A 22,075-nucleotide genomic window follows, 5' to 3' on the forward strand; every position below is an offset into this window, starting at 1 on the left:
GGAAAATGGGGATTAAGACTGTGAGCCCCCCGTGGGACAACCTGATCACCCTGTAGCCTCCCCAGCACTTACAACAGTGCTTTGCACATAGTAAGCGCTTAATAAATGCCATCATCATTATTATTATTATATAACAATATGACAGATGCATTCCCTGCTCACAACGAGCTTACAGTTTAGAGGGGGAGGCAGGCATTAATAGAAATAAATAAAATTACAGATACGGACATAAGTGCCGTGGGACTGGGAGATGGGGGGGGGATGAATAAAGGGAACAAGTCAGGGTGACGCAGAAGGGAGTGGGAGAAGAGGAAAGGAGGGTTTAGTCAGGGAAGGCCTCTTGGAGGAGATGGGCCTTCATTAAAGCTTTAAACTGGGGGAGAGTGAATGTCTGTAGATATGAAGAAGGAGGGCGTTCCAGGCCTCCAAGGGTGAGAGGTCGGCGGGGAGATAATAATGATGGTATTTGTTAAGCGCTTACTATGTGCAAAGCACCGTTCATTCATTCATTCAATCATATTTATTGAGCGTTTACTGTGTGCAAAGCACTGTACTAAGCGCTTGGGAAGTACAAGTTGGCAACCTATAGAGACGGTCCCTCCCCAACAACGGGCTCACAGTCTAGAAGGGGGAGACGGACAACAAAACCAAACATGGGGACAGGTGTCAAAATCGTCAGAACAAAAAGAATTAAAGCTAGATGCACTTCACTTCTCTGGGCCTCAGTTACCTCATCTGTAAATCAATCAATCGTATTTACTGAGCGCTTACTGTGTGCAGAGCACTGTACTAAGCGCTTGGGAAGTACAAGGCGGCAACACATAGAGACAGTCCCTACCCAACAGTGGGCTCACAGTCTAGAAGGGGGAGACAGAGAACAAAACCAGACATACTAACAAAATAAAATAAATAGAATAGATATGTACGTGTAAGATAAATAAATAGAGTAATAAATATGTACAAACGTGTAAAATGGAGATTAAGAGTGTGAGCCCCACATGGGACAACCTGTTGACCTTGTATCCACCCCAGCACTTGCAACGGTGCTTGGCACCTTGTAAGCGCTTAACAAATACCATAGTTATTCTATGTGCCTCAGTTAACTCATCTGTAAAATCAATCAATCAATCAATCGTACTTATTGAGCGCTTACTGTGTGCAGAGCACTGTACTAAGCGCTTGGGAAGTCCAAGTTGGCAACATACAGAGACGGTCCCTACCCAACAGTGGGCTCACAGTCTAAAAGTAAAATGGAGATTGAGACCGGGAGTCCCACGTGGGACTGTGTCCGACCCGAGTTGCTCGTACCCACCCCACCGCCCCCCGCCCTACCTCCTTCCCCTCCCCACAGCGCTTGTATACATGTTTGTACAGGTTTATTACTCTATTTTTTTTACTTGTACGTATTTATTGTTAATGATCTAGACAGGCGAGTCGGAGGTACAGTGAGGAAGCCATCCCATCCTTCGAGAAGGCCCCATGCTCTACGGCCGCGACGACGGACGGACAATTGACCGATGGCGGCGTGACCAACCGGGGGCGGGAATCGGGGTCGCCTTGTTTCACCGGACCTCTTCCCGAGGCCGTGGGAGGCAGCCGGGCCCTCCTGCCCGCCCTCCCGCTAATGAGCTTTTCAGATGTCGCCGGGCAGGCGGTGTGGACGGCCCAGGCCCTGGCGGGAGACTGAGAACCCTTCAAGGCGAAGAAGCCGGAGGGGGGAGAAACCCGGCCAGGAAATGAGGCGACTCGGCGCGGCGGAGCGATGAAGCCAGGAGCACGTGGGGGGCAAAATAAAGCGGGGAGGAAAGTAGCCATTCCACAAGAGAGCGAGGCGGCCTGCAAAGCGGCCTGCGGAGCTTAATAATAATGATGGCATTTATTAAGCGCTTACTATGGGCAAAGCACCGTTCTAAGCACTGGGGAGGTTACAAGGTGATCAGGTTGTCATCATCATCATCATCAATCATATTTATTGAGCACTTACTATGTGCAGAGCACTGTACTAAGCGCTTGGGAAGTACAAATTGGCAACATCTAGAGACAGTCCCTACCCAACAGTGGGCTCACAGTCTAAAAGGGGGAGACAGAGAACAAAACCAAACATACTAACAAAATAAAATATGATGGCATTTATTAAGCGCTTACTATGTGCAAAGCACCGTTCTAAGCGCTGGGGAGGTTACAAGGTGATCAGGTTGTCATCATCATCATCATCATCAATCGTATTTATTGAGCGCTTACTATGTGCAGAGCACTGTACTAAGTGCTTGGGAAGTACAAATTGGCAACATATAGAGACGGTCCCTACCCAACAGTGGGCTCACAGTCTAAAAGGGGGAGACAGAGAACAAAACCAAACATACTAACAAAGTAAAATAAATAGAATAGATATGTACAAATAAAATAAATAAATAAATAGAGTTGTCCCCCGGGGGGCTCACAGTCTTAATCCCCATTTTACAGATGAGGGAACTGAGGCCCAGAGAAGTGAAGTGACTTGCCCAAAGTCACCCAGCTGACAATTGGTAGAGCCGGGATTTGAACCCATGACCTCTGACTTCAAAGTGGCCGTGGTCCCGTCGGCCCAAGCGGGGCTCGGGGCCTGGCAGGAAAACTGTGCCAGGAAGGGCCAGAGGAACACCGGTAGCCGGGCACGGTTCTCTACTGAGAAGCAGCGTGGCTCAGTGGAAAGAGCCCGGGCTTTGGAGGCAGAGGTCATGGGTTCAAATCCCGGCTCCGCCACTCGTCAGCTGGGTGACTTTGGGCAAGTCGCTTCACTTCTCTGGGCCTCAGTGACCTCATCTGGAAAATGGGGATTAAGACTCTGAGCCCCCCGTGGGACAACCTGATCACCTTATATTTGTAACCTCCCCGGTGCTTAGAACAGTGCTTTGCACATAGTAAGCGCTTAATAAATGCCATTATTATTATTTTATTACTCTCCGGAGTGACCCGCAGATGAGCATTTACCCCGGGGACCAGGAGGGTTGCATTCAAAAGCCAGAGAGTGGACTCGCATCAATCGATCCATAGTATGTACTGAGCGCCTACTGTGTATGGATCGCTGTATTAGGCACCCATGTGTGTGGAGTACCATACTGGATTCATGCTGCGTGCACAGCCTGTTCCTGCACTCATACTGCTTGAAAAGTGCTGTACTAAGCGCCTACAGTGGAAAGGAGGGGAAATATTTTCATGTCTAACTCTGGTCAGAGTGTAAGCTCCCTGCGGAGCTTAATAATAATGATGGCATTTGTTAAGCGCTTACTATGTGCAAAGCACCGTTCTAAGCACTGGGGAGGTTACAAGGTGATCAGGTTGTCCCACAAGGGGCTCACAGCCTTAATCCCCATTTTACAGACGAGGGAACTGAGGCCCAGAGAAGTGAAGTGACTTGCCCAAAGTCACCCAGCTGACAATTGGCAGAGCCGGGATTTGAACCCATGACCTCTGACTCCAAAGCCCATACTCTTTCCACTGAGCCATGCTGCTTCTCACTGTAGGTGGGAGGTGGTGAGGTTTGGAGGTGGTGAGTGGGCAAATCACTGGTGAGATTTTTTTTTCTGGTCTCTGTTAATAATAATAATAATAATAATAATAATAATAATAATAATAATGGCATTTATTAAGTGCTTACTGTGTGCAAAGCACTGTTCTAAGAGCCGGGGAGGATACAAGGTGATCAGGTTTTCCCACGGGGGGCTCACAGTCTTCATCCCCATTTTACAGATAAGGTAACTGAGGCCCAGAGAAGTGAAGTCCCTCCTACCATTCCTTTCCAAACTCCTTGAACGAGTTGTCTACACTCGCTGCCTAGAATTCCTCAACAATAACTTTCTCCTCGACCCTCTCCAGTCTGGCTTCCATCCCCTACATTCCACGGAAACTGCCCTCTCAAAGGTCACCAATGACCTCCTGCTTGCCAAATCCAACGGCTCATACTCCATCCTAATCCTCCTCGACCTCTCAGCTGCCTTCGACACTGTGGACCACTCCCTTCTCCTCAACACGCTATCCGACCTTGGCTTCACAGACTCCATCCTCTCCTGGTTCTCCTCTTATCTCTCCGGTCGTTCATTCTCAGTCTCTTTTGCAGGCTCCTCCTCCCCCTCCACATCCCCTTACTGTGGGGGTTTCCCAAGGTTCAGTGGTTGGTCCCCTTCTGTTCTCAATGTACACGCACTCCCTTGGTGACCTCGTTCGCTCCCACGGCTTCAACTATCATCTCTACGCTGATGACACCCAGATCTACATCTCTGCCCCTGCTCTCTCCCCCTCTCTCCAGGCTCGCATCTCCTCCTGCCTTCAGGACATCTCCATCTGGATGTCTACATGTCACCTAAAACTTAACATGTCCAAGACTGAACTCCTTGTCTTCCCTACCAAACCCTGCCCTCTCCCTGACTTTCCCATCTCTGTTGGCGGCACTACCATCCTTCCCATCTCACAAGCCCGCAACCTTGGTGTCATCCTCGACTCCGCTCTCTCATTCACCCCTCACATCCAAGCCGTCACCAAAACCTGCCGGTCTCAGCTCCGCAACATTGCCAAGATCCGCCCTTTCCTCTCCATCCCAACCGCTACCCTGCTCATTCAAGCTCTCATCCTATCCCGTCTGGACTACTGCATCAGCCTTCTCTCTGATCTCCCATCCTCGTGTCTCTCTCCACTTCAATCCATACTTCATGCTGCTGCCCGGATTATCTTTGTCCACAAACGCTCTGGGCATATCACTCCCCTCCTCAAAAATCTCCAGTGGCTACCAATCAATCTGCACATCAGGCAGAAACTCCTCACCCTGGGCTTCAAGGCTGTCCATCCCCTCGCCCCCTCCTACCTCACCTCCCTTCTCTCCTTCTACAGCCCAGTCCGCACCCTCTGCTCCTCCACCGCTGATCTCCTCACCGTACCTCACTCTCGCCTATCCCGCCATCGACCCCCGGCCCACGTCATCCCCCCAGGCCTGGAATGCCCTCCCTCCCCACATCCGCCAACCTAGCTCTCTTCCTCCCTTCAAGGCCCTGCTGAGAGCTCACCTCCTCCAGGAGGCCTTCCCACACTGAGCCCCTTCCTTCCTCTCCCCCTCGTCCCCCTCTCCATCCCCCCCATCTTACCTCCTTCCCTTCCCCACAGCACCTGTATATATGTAGATATGTTTGTACATATTTATTCCTCTATTTATTTATTTATTTATTTTATTTGTACATATCTATTCTATTTATTTTATTTTGTTAGTATGTTTGGTTTTGTTCTCTGTCTCCCCCTTTTAGACTGTGAGCCCACTGTTGGGTAGGGACTGTCTCTATATGTTGCCAATTTGTACTTCCCAAGCGCTTAGTATAGTGCTCTGCACATAGTAAGCGCTCAATAAATACGATTGATGATGATGATGAAGTGACTTGCCCAAAGTCTCCCAGCTGACAATTGGCAGAGCTGGGATTCGAACCCATGACCTCTGACTCCAAAGCCCGTGCTCTTTCCACTGAGCCACGCTGCTTCTCTAAGTTAAGCGCTTACTATGGGCCAGGCACCATACTAAGTGCGGGGAGAGCCACGACCTGATCAGGTTGGACACAGTCCCCGCCCCACGTGGGGCTCACAGTCTTCATCCCCATTTTACAGATGAGGGAACAGAGACACGGAGAAGTGAAGCGACTCGCTCAAGGCCCACAGCGGACAAGTGCGATGAGTTGGGGAAATCCATCAATTATTGGTACCTAGCTCTTAACGTGTGCAGAGCACTGTACTAAGCACTCAGAATACAGTATGATGGAGATGGTGGGCACGTTCCCTGCACACAAGGCGCTTCTGGTCTTGAGGGAAGAACAAGAGAAGGACAAGGCCCAATCCCTGCCCTCCCTCATGGAGCTTGCCCTTTTCTAGACTGTAAGCCCACTGTTGGGTAGGGACCGTCTCTAGATGTTGCCAACTTGGACTTCCCAAGCGCTTAGTACAGTGCTCTGCACACAGTAAGCGCTCAATCAATACGATTGAATGAATGAATGAATGAATGAGGAGTATTGAGCTTCAGCAAGTACATCCCCCCCTCAGGGAGCACTCAGCAAGTACCACTGTGACCCCTAATCAATCAATCAATCAATCAATCATACTTATTAAGCGCTTCCTGTGTGCAGAGCACTGTACTAAGCGCTTGGGAAGTCCAAGTTGGCAACATCTAGAGACGGTCCCTGCCCAACAGCGGGCTCACAGTCTAGAAGGGGGAGACAGACAACAAAACCAAACATATTAACAAAATAAAATGAATAGAATAGATATGTACAAGTAAAATAAATCACTAAATAGAGTAATGAATACGTACAAACAAGTGAAAGAACACGGGCTTTGGAGTCAGAGGTCATGGGTTCAAATCCCGGCCCCTCCACTTGTCAGCCGTGTGACTTTGGGCATGTCACTTCACTTCCCTGGGCCTCAGTTCCCTCAACTGTAAAATGGGGATAAAGACTGTGAGCCCCCCGCGGGTCAACGTGATCACTTTGTAACCTCCACGGCGCTTAGAACAGTGCTTTGCACGTAGTAAGCGCTTAATAAATGCTATTATTATTATTATTTTTATATATAGAGGTGCTGTGGGGAAGGGAAGGAGGTAAATGTTCTACAGACTGCCCTCGGGGCCCGGGATGACCTAAGGAAATTATTTTGTCTGCGGACAGGCCCGCCGCCAGCTGAGGAAATGGAAAAAAGGGAAGGCCGGCGTCAAGGCCCCACGGTATTCATTTTCTCTTTTCCAGCCGCTCCAACAGACACCTCCCGGTTCCGTCTCCGCTCGGTCAGCGCCGATCCAAAGTGGCCGGTGGGCGGGAGGAACCGGAGCCGGTGCCCGTGGGCCGCCCCCCAAATGTGGTTGCTATTAGACAACCGGGGGCTGGTCTTGTGGATGTCAGGGGGGCTTTTTCCACTCACTTCTCAACAGCTTCATTGGTGGCGGGCTGGGATTGTGATCAGCGGTTTTCCGTATTACTAATATCTCCCTCCCGCCCACTCCTGGGGCCGCGGCGTCTCCTGCATCTGTTTGGTGACCTTTTTTTTCTTCTTTTTATAACGATAATGATAATAAGGGTGGTATTCGTTAAGCGCTTACTATGCGCAAAGCACTGTTCTAAGCGCGGGGGGGGGGGGGGATGCAAGGTTGTCCCGCTTGGGGCTCCCAGTCTTAATCCCCATTTTGCAGGTGAGGGAACTGAGGCCCAGAGAGGTGAAGTGGCTCACCCAATGTCACACAGCTAAGTGGCGGAGCCGGGATTCGAACCTATGACCTCTGACTCCCTAGTTTGATGGCATTTGACTCTGTGCCAGGCACTCTACTAAGCGCTGGGGTACTTATGAGAAGCAGCGTGGCTCAGTGGAAAGGGCACGGGCTTTGGAGTCAGAGGTCATGGGTTCAAATCCCGGCTCTGCCAACTGTTAGCTGTGTGACTTTGGGCAAGTCACTTAACTTCTCTGGGCCTCAGTTACCTCATCTGTAAAATGGATAGGAGACTGTTAGCCCCCCGTGGGACAACCTGATCACCTTGTAACCTCCCCAGCGCTTAGAACAGTGCTTTGCACATAGTAAGCGCCTAATAAATGCCATTATTATTAGTAGTAGTAGTACAGTGCTCTGCACACAGTAAGCGCTCAATAAATATGATTGAATGCATGGATGAATGGGGTAGAAACAAGCTAATCAGGTTGGACACGGTCCCTGTCCCACATGGGGCTCACTGTCTTAATTGCCATTTTCCAGATGAAGGAAATGGGGCCCAGAGAAGTAAAGTGACTTGCCCAAGGTCACACAGCAGGCAAGCGTCGGAGCTGGGATTAGAACCCAGGTCCTTCTGACTCCCAAGCCCATGAAAGAGCCCGGGCTTTGAAGTCAGAGGTCATGGGTTCAAATCCCGGCTCTGCCACTTGTCAGCTGTGTGACTTTGGGCAAGTCACTTGACTTCTCTGGGCCTCAGTGACCTCATCTCTAAAACGGAGATGAAGACTGTGAGCCCCCCGTGGGACAACCTGATCGCCTTGCAACGTGGCTGGGGACGCAGCGTGGCTCAGTGGAAAGAACCCGGGCTTGGGAGTCAGGGGTCATGGGTTCGAATCCCGGCCCTGCCACTCATCAGCTGTGTGACTTTGGGCAAGTCACTTCACTTCTCTGGGCCTCAGTTCCCTCATCTGGAAAATGGGGATTAAGACTGTGAGCCCCACGTGGGACAGCCATGATTACCTTGTATCCCCCCAGTGCTTAGAACAGTGCTTGACACATAGTAAGCGCTGAACAAATACCAACATTACTATTATTATTATTGGAACCTCCTCAGCGCTTAGAACAGTGCTTGGCACATAGTAAGCGCTTAATAAATGCCATTATTATTATTATTACTAAGCCACACTAAGTGCCTCGCCAGCCGAGGCAAATTCATTCAATCGTATTTATTGAGCGCTTACTGTGTGCAGAGCGCTGTACTAAGCACTTGGGAAATACAAGTCGGCAACATCTAGAGATGGTCCCTACCCAACAGTGGGCTCACAGTCTAGAAGGGGGAGACAGACAACAAAACAAAACATGTAGACAGGTGTCAGAATTGTCAAAACAAATAGAATTATAGCTATATTCATTCATTCGTTCATTCAATCATATTTATTGAGCGCTTACTGTGTGCAGAGCGCTGTACTAAGCGCTTGGGGAGTACAAGTTGGCAACATATAGAGACGGTCCCTACCCAACAATGGGCTCACAGTCTAGAAGGGGGAGACAGACAACAAAACAAAACATGTAGACAGGTGTCAGAATTGTCAAAACAAATGGAATTATAGCTATATTCATTCATTCATTCAATCGTATTGAGCGCTTACTGTGTGCAGAGCGCTGTACTAAGCATTTGGGAAATACAAGTTGGCAACGTATAGAGACGGTCCCTACCCGACAACGGGCTCACAGTCTAGAAATGGCAGAGCTAGGATTAGGACCTCCGGCTCCCGGGCCCACGGTTTTCCCACAAGTCGAGGCTGCTTGCTGTAGGCCACGCGGCTAAGGCTATGACAGACTCAATCCCTTCCCTCGAAGAGTTTCCCGTCTAGCTGGGGAGAAGGACACTGTGGTCACTTCCCGACGGGAGGAGGGAGGAGAAGCAGGTGGGTAGGTCGTGGGTGGGATCCCAGTCCCCCGGGGGCCCCAAACAGAGAGACGGCATGTGTCTCTCCGCTGGACTGGTCACCCCTCCTCTCCCGGCCGCCGGAGGAGCGTTCACAGGTCGGCCGTGAATCAGACAAGGAAAAACTGCTCTCATCTCAGGGGGGGCTGGCGGAACGCTTACCTGAGCGATTCTGAAGCTTGCTGCCCGCCCACCCACCCGTCCTCCCGCCAAGGAGCGTCTGAAGTGACTGTCAGGTGCCAAGAGGACCGTCAGGGGGACCCGGGCCTTGGCTGCGGCCTCCGGGAGGCTGTACCGACCCGCCGTGGGGAGGGGGAGGAGAGTCCGCCCATCAACTTGTCCTTCCAAGCGCTTAGTACAGTGCTCTGCACACAGTAAGCGCTCAATAAATACGATTGAATGAATGAATGAATCAGCAGTCTGGAAACGCGGCCAGTTCCGCGACCGGCGGCCTTCCGGGGAAAAGTGGTTTCGCAAGGGCGGGGCGAACTCCAGGACAGAAGTGGGGAGACCGAACGGACAGCACCTGTACCCTTCAGACCCGACAGACTCTGGCTTTCCTCGGCTTCAAAGCCTCCTGAAAACCTGCCTCCTCCAGGTCTTCCTTGATTATACTCCGCCTTCCCGTGGTATAGTGGTATTTAAGCACTTCCTATGTGCCAAGCCCTGTTCTAAGCACTGGGGTAGGTTAAAGGTAATCAGGTCGGACACGGTCCCTGACGCACACGGGGCTCTCGGTCTTCATCCTCGTTTTACAGGTGAGGTGACTGAGGCACAGAGAAGTCCCTTGCCCAAGGTCACACAGCAGGCATGTGGCGGAGCCAGGATTAGAACCCACACCCTCTGACTCCCAAGGCCATGCTCTTTCCACTAGGCCACACTGCATATGACAAGCATCCACTTAGTGCACTGTACTATGTACCTGGGAAACACAGAATAAAAGACCTTTGATTGACTGATTGCCGGAGAAAATGGCTGCAATGAGACTTAACCTTGGGGGAACATCAAGCTGGGGTCCAGTTCCAACTCCACCATTTTTTTATGGTATTTTTTAAGCACTTACTATATGCTAGGCACTGTACTAAGCGCTGGGGCAAGTACAAACGAATCAGATCGGACACAGTCCGTGACCCACACAGGGCTCACAGTCTTAATCCCCATTTTACAGATGAGCTAACTGAGGCCCACGGAAGTGACTTGCCCAAGGTCACCCAGCGGATAAGTGGCAGAGGCAGGATTAGAACCCAGGTCTGAGTCTCAGGCCCGTGTTCTTTCCACTAGGCCACGGTGCTTCTCATTAGAAAATTAAGCTCCTCGTGGGCTGGGAATGGGTGTTTTGCTGGTGGTGTATTCATTCTTCCAAGCGCTTAGTATAGTACTCGGCTCTCCGACGGCGCTCACTACATACCTTGGCTCCTACTTGCGGCTCCAATCTCGCTTCGTTCTTGGACCTTGGTCAGATCCAGGGACCAGGCCACACTGGAGGTAGCTCTGGACGGGTCTTGGAATGCTGTCCTCGGGTCGTGGGAATTCCCAAAGTTTGCCGATGAGCTGTTGGGAAAACACAACCCGGGCTGTCAGGTCTCTTGGGTTCATTTTTTTCCCTCTAAGAGAAATCTTTTCTCAGGAATGAGTTTTTCGTAACTATTTTCACTCAGCACGACTTTTAAGATGTCTTTCTAAGGTGTGTCTGGCCTCGTCCCCCTCTCCATCCCCCCCGTCTTACCTCCTTCCCTTCCCCACAGCACCTGTATATATGTATATATGTTTGTACATATTTATTCCTCTATTTATTTACTTTACTTGTACATATCTATTCTATTTATTTTATTTTGTTAATATGTTTTGTTTTGTTCTCTGTCTCCCCCTTCTAGACTGTGAGCCCACTGTTGGGTAGGGACTGTCTCTACATGTTGCCAACTTGTACTTCCCAAGCGCTTAGTACAGTGCTCTGCACACAGTAAGCGCTCAATAAATACGATTGATTGATTGAGTGATTGATAACAAGCTTGTGTTGGCCACATCAGAAAGTGATACCCGGCTCAAATAGCATGGCGGGATGTCAAACTTCATACCTGAGGCGCTTTGGCCCCAAGAAAGGTACAGGGGAGGGCAGGTGAGTAGACGAATCTGGGTTTTTGAAGCCCGATAAGTTTTCTTAGACTATTTCCCCTGTGGGTTCGGGTAATAATAATAACAATAATAATAATAATAATAATAATAATAATAATAATAATAATAATAATGTTTGTTAAACATTTACTATACCTCAAACACTGTTCTAAGCACCAGGTAAGATACAGGATGATCAGGTCAGACACAGTCCCTGTCCCACATGGGGCTCACAGTCTAAGTAGGAAGATGAACAGGCATTGACTCCCCCTTTTACAGATGAGGTAACTGAGGCCCAGAGAAGTGAAGTGACTTGCCCAAGGTCACACAGCAGGGATGGGGCGGGACTAGAACCCAGGTCCCCTCACTCCCAAGCCTGGGCTCTTTCCTCTAGGCCATGCTGGTGGATCAAGTGGATCGCACTACTGGGGGAGGAACAATTTAAGAATCAGTCAATCAATCAATCGTATTTATTAAGCGCTTGCTGTGTGCAGAGCACTGTACTAAGCGCTTGGGAAGGACAAGTTGGCAACATATAGAGACAGTCCCTACCCAACAGGGGGCTCACAGTCTAGAAGACAGTGGGCTCACAGTCTAAAAGAAGTGATATGTCATCAAAGAGGCTAAATACTGGAGACAGAGAAGTAGCAGGGCTCCTGGGTGTGAAGGGTCGGTGGTGGGGGGACAACCATATTTTTATTTTTTGGCCCTCGAAGTGTGGTTCAGGTTGGGCTGTGAGGAGGCTGGGCTAAAGATCTAAACTAGCTGGGAAGGAAGAGGCAAGAAAAAGAGAAAGACAGAGGCAGAGAGAGACAGAATGAGGTAGAGAGAGATGAGCAGCTTTCCCTAATGGTTAGAACATGGGCCTGGGTTCTAATGCCACTTGTCTGTTGTGTGGCCTTGGACAAGTCACTTCACTGTGCCTCGATGTGTGACAAGGACTGTGTCCAACCTGATTAACTTATATCTACCCCAGTGCCGAGTACAGTGCCTGGCACTGAACAAATATCGTTGTTTTTTTTAAATAAAAAGATGAAAAGGCAGAGACAAAGACAGGCAGAAAGAGTCTGAGACAGAGATAGAAAGACAGAGTCAGAGATAACTTGTATCTACCCCAGGGCTGAATACAATGCCTGGCACTTAACAAATATCGTGGGTTTTTTTTTAAAAAAAAGATGAAAAGGCAGAGACAAAGGCAGAAAGAGTTTGAGACAGAGATAGAAAGACAGAGTCAGAGATAGGCTCAGAGATAAAAAAAAGGTCAAAAAAGAAGAGAGAAAGATAAACAGGGAAAGCAGAGAAAGAAGGGAAGCACAAGCCCAGGCACTCTTCCCTGACAAACACACAGCACACACACACAAACACACAACACACACACGCCCAGCTGTGCAAGACTCAGAAGAGACAGATGTTCAGAAAGAGATTTATTTTGGGGTAACTCGTCCTTTTTCGGTAGGAGGGAGCCAGGAGAAAGACACGGTGATTTTCACCTAAGCAGAAGCTTTGCGACAAGTCACCATCTCCGAGAGTCGCTATCTTTACAGCTTCTGCTGATTTTTCAATATTTACAAACACCAGGAGTGTCTCCGAGGTAACTGGTGTGATGTTTTCCCTTGTTGGTGTCACACCGCTGCCTGCTGGGGGCTTAATGGGTGGGGGTTCTCTCCCTCTTTCCTCTCCCCCTCTCCCACCTGTGTCTCCCCATCTTGTCTTCCTCCTTCTCCCGCTCTCCCGTTCCCCTTTTCCCGGCCCTCCGCTCTCTTTGTTCAGCTGTCTGTCCCCGGAGCACCGGGCCGCAGAAAGGAAGGATCTCCCAGTCTCGGGGCTGGTGATTTGAAGGTTCCCCACCCTGCTTTGATGGCCAGAGCTGAACCCCTCCCCTCCTCATGTCTGGGAATCCTGCTCCACATCCTCGCTCCATGTTCTCGCTCCGGTTTCTCCCAGCCGCTCACAGGGTGTGGGGTGGCCGGGGAGAGAAGGACAACACGCCCAACCGCCCCATTGACTACTGGAGATGGACGAGGGACCACTCCATCAGAGAGGAGACAATCAGCCGTAACAAAAGGCCCTCATCCTCCTTACATTTCCCTTTCCCGAGCGCGGCCGAGGAGTCTCTCCGAAGGGACGGGAAGCGGATACAACAGCATGACCTTCCCTGCCCCTCAACTGGGCCGGTGTCAAGACTACAATTGAGAAGCAGCATGGTCTAGTGGTTAGAGCCCGGGCCCGGGAGTAAGAAGGACTTGGGGGCTCATCCCGGCTCCGCCACTTGCCTGCTTGGGCACATCACTTCACTTCTCTGGGCCTCATCTGTAAAATGGGGATTAAGACTGTGAGCCCTAGGTGGGTCACGGACTATGCCCAATCTGATTAGTTTGCTTTTGGAAACGGAACATGATTAGCGACCTCCCTTCGTGACCCTGAAACTCTCCAGTACGCTGAAAGCCCCGGAATCACAGCACAAACGAGCAAGCTTGGTCCTGGAAGGAAATGTTCCGAAATAAACTGCAGCCCCACTTTCAGAGGAACCAATACGTATGAAACAAATGCTTTTAAATCTGCCGCTCTTTTCAGATTCCTAATTTTGGGTTATCCAACGAGGCCCAGGATTTCCCCCTTCTAGACTGTGAGCCCGCTGTTGGGTAGGGACCGTCTCTATATGTTGCCAACCTGTACTTCCCAAGGGCTCTGCACACAGTAAACGCTCAATAAATACGATTGAATGAAAATGAAGGAATGACTACTGCTTGTCATTCATTCAAACGATCATATTTATGAGCGCTTACTGTGTGCAAAGCACTGGACTAGGCGCTTGGAAAGTCCAATTCGGTAACAAATAGAGATAATCCCTACCCAACAATGGGCTCACAGTCTAGAAGTGGGGAGACGGACAGCTAAAGAAACAAAACAGACAGGCATCAATAGCATCAATATAAATAAATAGAATTATAGATCTATACACATCATTCTGCTGTGTGACCTTAGGCAAGTCACCTCACTTCTCTGCGCCTCAGTTACCTCATCTGGGAAATGGGGATTGAGACTGTGAGCCCCACATGGGACAGGGACTGTGTCCAACCCGACTTGCTTGTATCCACCCCAGTGCTTAGTACAGTGCTGGCACGTAGTAAGCGCTTAAGAAGTACCATTATTATTATTATTAATATTATTAGATATGGGGAGACAGATGTTACTATAAATAAATCAATGACAGATATGGACATAAGTGCTGTGGGGCTGGGAGAGGGGAAGAAAGAAGGGATCACTGGGGGCTCAAGATCCTTGGCCGGGATGGGGAGGAGGGACTTCCCACAGGGAAGTCGGGGTCCCTGTGGCCCCTCTCTTTGTGGGGGCGAAGCATCCCGGCCCCACCTCTGCCCGCCCCCTCAGCCCCCTGGGGAGCCCAACAAGCCGGAACCCGCGTTCCACGGACGGGACAGACAGACGGGGGTCATGGAAGAAGGTTGTTTTTCTGAGAAGGAATCCAGATGCGAGCTGGACTGGTGGAGTGGCGCGGAGGTTTGTGATCTCCACCAGATGTCTGTCAAGTACCCAGCTGGCCAGGGCGGGCCTGCCTTCCAACTGGTTCCCGCTCCCAGCAGGGCGGGGGGCCCGAGAGACCCTCCTGAGGGGAATCTGAGGCCCCGGGCCCAAGCCCCGGCTGACCTTTACCGTTTGGGGGGTTGGCGAACGGGCAGTTCTTCCTGGTCATCTTTGGCACCAACAGCCCCGGGCCCCAAGCCTCGGCTTGCAAGAAACACTGAACAGACGGGCTTTAAGGCACAGCCCGTCTCCTCCATGCTCTCCCCGGCTGCCCTCACCTGCCCCCGGCCTGGCTCTGCCCCCCGTCTGCCTCTCTGGAGGACCTCGCCAGCCCACCCTACACAACGTCCCAGGGCCTGGGGTCTGGACGCGACGAGTTGGAATGCATCCTCTGAGGGGGCACTGGCTGCCTTTAATCTTGGAGGAAATTGGATTTTCCTGGCTATGACTAGTGTCCTCGTGCATTTGGTTTGGTAATAATAATAATAATAACTGTGGCATTTGCTAAGTGCTTACTATGTGCCAATCGCTGGGGTAGATAAAAGATAATCGGGTTGGAACAGTCCCTGTCCCACAGAGGGCTCACAGTCGTAATCCCCATTTTACAGATGAGGTAACCGAAGCATAGAGAATAATAATAATAATAATAATAATAATAATAATAATAATAATAATAATAATAATAATGGCTAGGTCTCTTCCTCCCTTCAAGGCCCTACTGAGAGCTCATCTCCTCCAGGAGGCCTTCCCAGACTGAGTCCCCTCCTTCCTCTCCCCCCCACCCCCCCCGCCTTACCTCCTTCCCTTCCCCACAGCACCTGTATATATGTATAAATGTTTGTGCATATTTATTACTCTATTGATTTATTTATTTTACTTGTATATATCTATTCTATTTATTTTATTTTGTTAATATGTTTGGTTTTGTTCTCTGTCTCCCCCTTCTAGACTGTGAGCCCGCTGTTGGGTAGGGACCATCTCTAGATGTTGCCAACTTGTACTTCCCAAGCGCTTAGTACAGTGCTCTGCACACAGTAAGTGCTCAATAAATATGATTGATTGATTGATTGATTGATTGATTAAGCGCTTACTATGTACAAAGCACTGTTCTAAGCACTGTAAGTGAAGTGAGTTGCTCAAGGTTACACAGCAGACAAGTGGCAGAGCTGGATTAGAACCCAGGTCCTTCCAACTCCCAGGCCCACTAGGCCACACCGTTTCCCTGATTCTTAAAGGCAGCAGCCATTTAACTAAGTTCTATGGGTAACTGCACCGTTTATGGCTAAACATAGAAAGAGAAAAGAATAGCTGAATTGGCTCGTCGTTAGCTAAACCTCGTGGCCTCCTGGTTCTGAGATGGCAGGCGATGTCGACTGGTTGTCTGGCGTCGGGGTCAGTATCCAGGGCATGTGTTGAAAGCTCACTGTCTGCCTGGCCCGCAGGGAAGGGGCTTGGGGGGGACGCACAAGGGAAGCAGTTTTTCCTAGTGGGTAGAGCATGAGACTGGAAGTCAAGGAACCAGGGCTCTAATCCCGGCTCTGCCACTTACCTCTTGCGTGAACTTTGGCAAGGAGCTTCACTTCTATAGCCCTCAGTTTAAAATCCTGTTCTCCCTCTTCTTTGGAGCGTGAGTCCCATGTGGGATGGAGGCTGTGTCCAATCCGCATGTGTTGGATCTCTCCCTAGTGCTTGGCACATATTCAGCCCTTAACAAGTACCATTATTATCATTCTTATTATTATAATCACTAAAAAAGAAGAAAAACGAGGTGATCTCCGCTCCCAAAGATCTTACGACTTCATGGGGGAAGCAGTGGACATAAATTGATAAACACACTGTGATTAAGTCAGAGAACAGGCAGGAATAAGACACTGGTGATGAACGAACAGGTAAATTCTCGAGAACTATGGTGGCTAATGGGATGGTATGACCGGAAAGGTGGAGGAGGGGGTAATCAGGGAAGGCCAACGGGAGGAGGTGGCATTTTAGGAGGGCTTAGAAAGAGAAAGGTGTTGTGTTTGTGGAACTGAGAAGGGTGTTTTCTAAGGCGGATCAGTACTCCTTGAGAAGGTCTGCATGATACAGGACACCCAGTCTCAGCTCTTTTTTTACTATAATTATGGTACTTAATATTAATAAAATTGTGGTATTTATTAAGTGCTTACTAGGTGTCAATCACTGTACTAAGCACTGGGATAGATACAAGATCACCAGGACCCATATGAAGCTCATAGTCTAAGTAGGAGGGAGAACAGGTATCAAATCCCCATTTTGCAGGTGAGGGAACCGGGATGTGGAGAATAATAATAATTAATAGTCATGGTATTTGTTAAGCGCTTATTATGTGCCAGGCACTGTACTAAGTGCTGGGGCGGATAGGGCCAAATCGCACTGGACACAATCCCTGTCCCACATGGGACAAAATCTTAATTCCCATTTTGTACAGATGAGGTCACTGAGGCCCAGAGAAGTGAAGTGACTTGCCCAAGGTCACACAGCATTCAAGTGGTGGAGTGGGATTAGAACCCAGGTCCTTCTGATTCCCTGGATCATGCTCTATCCACTAGGCCAGTGAATTGCCCAAGGTACACAACAGACAAGTGACAGTTAGGATTAGAACCCAGGTCAGAAGGCTTCCAGGCCCACGCTCTTGTCACTAGGCTATGATGCTTCACAAGCACCTAGCCCAGAGAAGTTAAGTGACTTGCCCAAGGTCACACAGCTGGCAGCAGCAGTGTTTCAGAGGATGGCAGGGGGAAAGCGCTACTATTATTAATTGTGGCCCTTGCCATTAGATACGCCAATATGCCCAGTCCACGAGGCAAACAACTGTATGGAATCTGCTTTTGATTTTTGTATTTCTCTTTTTCAGAACCAAGAAGCTCTAACCTAAACTGGGTATTGAGTAAATCGGGCGGTGAACGAAAATTGTGACCATGAGGAAAACACCATTTCCCTTTTCAGGGCAAGGTGGGAGGGAGGGGGCACATAAAAGAACTGCAGATTCTCCAAATCAGACTTCTGAAGGTTTGCTCTTAATTGAATTCCAGTTTGGGGATGGGGAGGGGTGTCCAAACTCTCCTAAGATAGATGGGGACACCCCCCGACCAACCCCTTGTAAACAGATGTCTGCCGTGCCTCATATCAGATAAGACCATCCCGCCACTCCACGTTTAATACTTTTCTTGATGTAGTCGTTAACGTTTCACTTTTCAAAGTCTTTCCCCTTAGAGGATGAAGACAAAATGTTCTCTGCCACTAGGAAGCATCACCACAGATTCCAACCCATGCTCAGGAGCCAGGAGGGATGGTGGGGGGTGAGAGGGAAAGGGTGGGAGGAGAGAAGGAAGGAAGGAAGGAAGGAAGGAAGGAAGGAGCGAGGGAGGGAGGAAAGAAGGGAAGAAAGAAGGAAGGAAAGAGAGAGAGAGAGAGAGAGAGAGAGAGAGAGAGAGAGGAAGGAAGGAAAGAAGGAAGGAAGGAGGGAGCGAGGGAGGGAGGGAGGGAGGAAAGAAGGGAAGAAAGAAGGAAAGAGAGAGAGAGAGAGAGGAAGGAAGGAAGGAAGGAAGGAAGGAAGGAAGGAAGGAAGGAAGGAAGGAAGGAAGGAAGGAAGGAAGGAAGGAAGGAAGGAGGGAGGGAGGGAGGAAAGAAGGGAGGAAAGAAGGAAAGAAAGAAATAAAGAGAAAGAGAAAGAGAGAGAAAGAAAGAAAAAGAGAGAGAAAGGAAGAAAGGAAGGAAGGAAGGAAGGAAGGAAGGAAGGAAGGAGGAAGGGAGGGAGGGAGGGAGGAAAGAAGGGAGGAAAGAAGGAAAGAAAGAAATAGAGGGAAAGAGAGAGAGAGAGAAAGAAAGAGAAAGAGAGAGAAAGGAAGGAAGGAAGGAAGGAAGGAAGGAAGGAAAGAAATAGAGAGAGAGAGAGAGAGAGAGAAAGAGAGAGAAAGGAAGGAAGGAAGGAAGGAAGGAAGGAAGGAAGGAAGGAAGGAAGGAAGGAAGGAAGGAAGGAAGGAAGGGAGGAAGGGAGGGAGGGAGGGAGGGAGGAAAGAAGGGAGGAAAGAAGGAAGGAAAGAAGGAAGGAAATAGAAAAAGAAAGAGAAAGAGAGAGAAAGGAAGGAAGGAAGGAAGGAAGAAAGAAAGAAAGAAAGAAAGAAAGAAAGAAAGAAAGAAAGAAAGAAAGAAAGAGAGAAAGAAAGAAAGAAAGAAAGAGAGAAAGAGAGAGAGAAAGAGAGAAAGAGAGAGAGAAAGAGAGAAAGGAAGAAAGAAAAAGAAAGAAAGAAAGAAAGAAAGAAAAAGGAAAGAAAGAAAGAAAGAAAGAAAGAAAGAAAGAAAGAAAGAAAGAAAGAAAAGAAAAAAAGAAAAAGAAAGAGTCTCAACAGAAACCATTTGCTCTGTGCCTGTGAAGGCAGTCGCTAACAGAGTTCTCTTGCCCCATGGCCACAGCACATCTCTAATGGGAAGACCTATGACACTCCGAAAGGATAGTAACTATAATAATTTAGAATTATTCTGGTGTTTCTGAAGCACTTGCTTGGGGCCAAAGCACTGCGCTATGCACTGGGGTAAGTGCAAGACAAGCAGATTGAACACAATCCCTATCCCACGTGGGGCTCACAGACTAAGAAGAAAGGAGAGAAGAGATCTTGTCTTCCTTTTCAAGAAGAGGTATCAGAGGCCCAGAGAGGTGCGGCGACTTGTCCGTGGTCACACAGCAGGGCAGGGGCCGAGCTGAGACTGGAAGCCGGGGTCCCCCTCCTCCTTGCCCCGGGCTCTTTCCACTAGGCAACACTGCCCGCCCTGGTGAAAGGCCATCATCCCCCTTTTGCTCTGGGTCCAATGGAGGCCTGCTTTTCCCCTAGCTACGGGCCCCCTTGAAAGTCAGCTCAGGGCTTGGAGGGGCAGCCAGGATTTACAAAATCCATTTCCCTGGAAAATCCCCAAGGTTCTGACCCAGAACCTTCCCAGCTTTCCCAGGGGGGACTTCAAGGAGGAATCCCTGATGCTGTGTTTTTTTAAAAGTGGAAATTGCAGGAAAGATAGTAAACAGGAAATTGGATGAATAACCTAGGCTCAGAAGATGGTTCTAATTTGGTCTTACAGCCAATTGAGAAGAAGCCAACTGAGAAGCAGCGTGGCTCAGTGGAAAGAGCCCGGGCTTGGGAGTCAGAGGTCATGGGTTCAAATCCCGGCTACGCCAATTGTCAGCTGTGTGACTTTGGGCAAGTCATTTCGCTTCTGTTACCTCATCTGTAAAATGGGGATTATGTTGCCGACTTGTACTTAGTACAGTGCTCTCTGCACACAGTAAGCGCTCAATAAATACGACCGAATGAATGAATGAATTAAGACTGTGAGCCCCCCGTGGGACAACCTGATCACCGTGTAACCTCCCCAGCGCTTAGAACAGTGCTTGGCACATAGTAAGCGCTTAATAAATACCATTTTTTTAAAAAAACTAAGACAAAACGTCCTTAACACACTAAAACCACCCAGGGAAGCTAGTGGCAATGGGACAAAGTCGCTGCCCCTTCCTGGCCTAGGGCTGCCCCACTCTCCGACATTCTAGGAAGTGTTATTTCCTGAGCGTGGGATTCCGGGACGTCAAGGGAGACTGTTGGCTTCTCAGTGGCTTCCAGTGATCCCAACGAAGAGATCGAAGGGTCCTTGGTGGCCTCTCAGAGGCGATGGAAGAAGACAGAGAATGAAGGGGTCCCTGGCCTGTTCCACCAGAGACCAGGCCGCCAGAGATGCTTCAGGGGGATTCTCCCTGCAGTCAGAGGTCTCCCCTTCGCCCTTCTGCGTCACCCTGACTTGCCCCCTTCATTCATCCCCGCTCCCAGCCTCACTCCACTTTTATATCCATATCCACCATTTATTTATTTCTATCAATCTCTGTCTCCCCCTCTAGACTGTAAGCTCATTGAGGGCAGAGAATATATCTGTTTATTGTTATATTGTACTCTCCCAAGCACTCAGTACAGTGCTCTGCACACGGTAAGCGTTCAGTAAATACAGCATGGCTTAATGAAAAAAATCACGGGCCTGGGGCCAGACGGACCTGGGTTCTAAACCCAGATCTGCCCTTATAATAATAATGATGATGGTATTTGTTAAGCGCTTACTATGTGCAAAGCACTGTTCTAAGCACTGGGGGGATACAAGGTGATCAGGTTGTCCCACGTGGGGCTCACGGTCTTCATCCCCATTTTACAGATAACTGAGGCCCAGAGAAGTGAAGTGACTTGCCCAAAGTCACACAGCTGACAATTGGCGGAGCCGGGATTTGAACCCATGACCTCGGACTCCAAAGCCCGGGCTCTTTCCACTGAGTCACGCTGCCTTATCTGCTGTATGACCTTGGGCAAGTCACTTCTCTGTTTTGTTCTCTGTCTCCCCCTTCTAGACTGTGAGCCCACTGTTGGGTAGCGACCGTCTCTATATGTTGCCAACTTGTACTTCCCAAGCGCTTAGTACAGTGCTCTGCACACAGTAAGCGCTCAATAAATACGATTGAATGAATGAATGGACCTCAGTTAACTCATCTGCAAAACGGGCATGAAGACTGTGAGCCCCATGCGGTCCAACCTGATTAGTCTGTATCTACCCCAGTTCTTAGTACAGCGACTGGTACTTGGTCTGTATCTACCCAAGCACTTAATACGGTGACTTGGTACATAGTAAGCGCTTAACAAATAGCATTTTTTTAAAAAAGGATCGATAAAGGGATTTACAAAGCCCTTGGGAAAGTATGACGGAGCCGGAGCCGTGTCCTCTGCCCACAGGGAGCGTCTACTGGGATGAGCGATCCAGAAGGGGATCTGGAAGTGGGTGAGACTCTCCGGAGCAGCCGGAACAGAGGCTCCGCTCTTCCCCCTCGAGCCAGCCCCCTCGACACCCCCAAAGTTTGCATTTTACTTTTTCCGTAGCCATCTCTCCCTTCTCACTCCGCTCTACTCAATCAATCGTATTTATTGAGCGCTTACTGTGTGCAGAGCACTGTACTAAGCGCTTGGGAAGTCCAAGTTGGCAACATACAGAGACGGTCCCTACCCAACAGTGGGCTCACAGTCTAGAAGGGACTTCTATCTATTTTCTCACTCTTAACCTTGGCATTCAGGACGGCAAATCCTCCAAGGTGACAGGGTAGAGAAGCAGCATGGCTCAGTGGAGAGAGCCCGGGCTTGGGAGTCGGAGGTCGTGGGTTCGAATCCCGGCTCCGCCGCTTGTCTGCTGCGGGACCTTGGGCAAGTCACTTCACTTCTCTGAGCCTCAGTTACCTCCTC

General features: G+C 49.5%; 1 long non-coding RNA gene across 1 annotated transcript in view; it reads right to left on the reverse strand.

Moving 5' to 3' along the window:
* Positions 1-10,599: 10,599 nt before the first annotated feature.
* LOC119944807 overlaps positions 10,600-22,075 on the reverse strand; it is a 62,991-nt gene continuing 51,515 nt past the window's right edge. The window contains exon 3 of the long non-coding RNA XR_005455960.1: positions 10,600-10,700. This is a non-coding gene — a long non-coding RNA (uncharacterized LOC119944807). The remainder of the gene's footprint in view (positions 10,701-22,075) is intronic.

The sequence above is a fragment of the Tachyglossus aculeatus genome, chromosome 23 (assembly GCF_015852505.1).
Source record: "Tachyglossus aculeatus isolate mTacAcu1 chromosome 23, mTacAcu1.pri, whole genome shotgun sequence".
Classification (NCBI taxonomy): domain Eukaryota; kingdom Metazoa; phylum Chordata; class Mammalia; order Monotremata; family Tachyglossidae; genus Tachyglossus; species Tachyglossus aculeatus.